At 33.0% G+C, this 603-nt stretch overlaps 1 protein-coding gene across 1 annotated transcript in view; it reads right to left on the bottom strand.

The window, feature by feature from the left end:
* LOC107565239 (integrator complex subunit 8-like) overlaps window positions 1-603 on the bottom strand; it is a 70,841-nt gene that overhangs the window by 50,768 nt on the left and 19,470 nt on the right. The window lies entirely within an intron of this gene.

Genomic DNA, 603 nt, shown 5'->3' with positions numbered 1-603 from the left:
ATAAATAAATAAATAAATGAAGTACAAATTCTTATAAGTCTTAAAATGAAAGAGGCTCATACATAGTTTTACATAATTCACCAAGGGGTTGATTCTAAGTAAAGTGCGCATAATTAATACGAATAATTTGTAGGCTAGAGAATATTTTGGAAACACATTTGCTCAAAATGGCACATATTAAAACAAAAAAAAAATTATTTTTGGTATATTTAAGTGTTCTTTTTGTGTTGTTGTTATATTAATTATGATGATTGTTTCCGTAATATATTTTCTATATGTTTTCTTTAAGACATCCATAAAGTATAGCCTAATTATTTGTGTGAAGCAGGTGGCGAACAGCATTTAAGACGTAGCTGAATACTTCAGTTCTGCAAATTCATTTCTTCTTCTTCTTCTTCTTCTTCGTCATACAGGCGACTGTGGACAGTTCTCATGAAGTCGGGCGTTTTTTCAAAGGCTCTGGCTTTTTGTCACGTGAACTAATTAATGTTCAGCTGGAGGTAATCACGCCCTAACTGCTGGAGACAGGTGTTATTAATTAAGTTCCCTCCAACACTTTAATGATCTGGTTTCTGCAGCACTGCTTTTTATTCTCGATCCGTG

This window comes from Sinocyclocheilus grahami, unplaced genomic scaffold (assembly GCF_001515645.1).
Source record: "Sinocyclocheilus grahami isolate Dianchi unplaced genomic scaffold, SAMN03320097.WGS_v1.1 scaffold990.1, whole genome shotgun sequence".
Lineage (NCBI taxonomy): Eukaryota > Metazoa > Chordata > Actinopteri > Cypriniformes > Cyprinidae > Sinocyclocheilus > Sinocyclocheilus grahami.
Note: the sequence above shows the minus strand (reverse complement) of the source record. Positions and strands in the feature narration are given on the sequence as shown.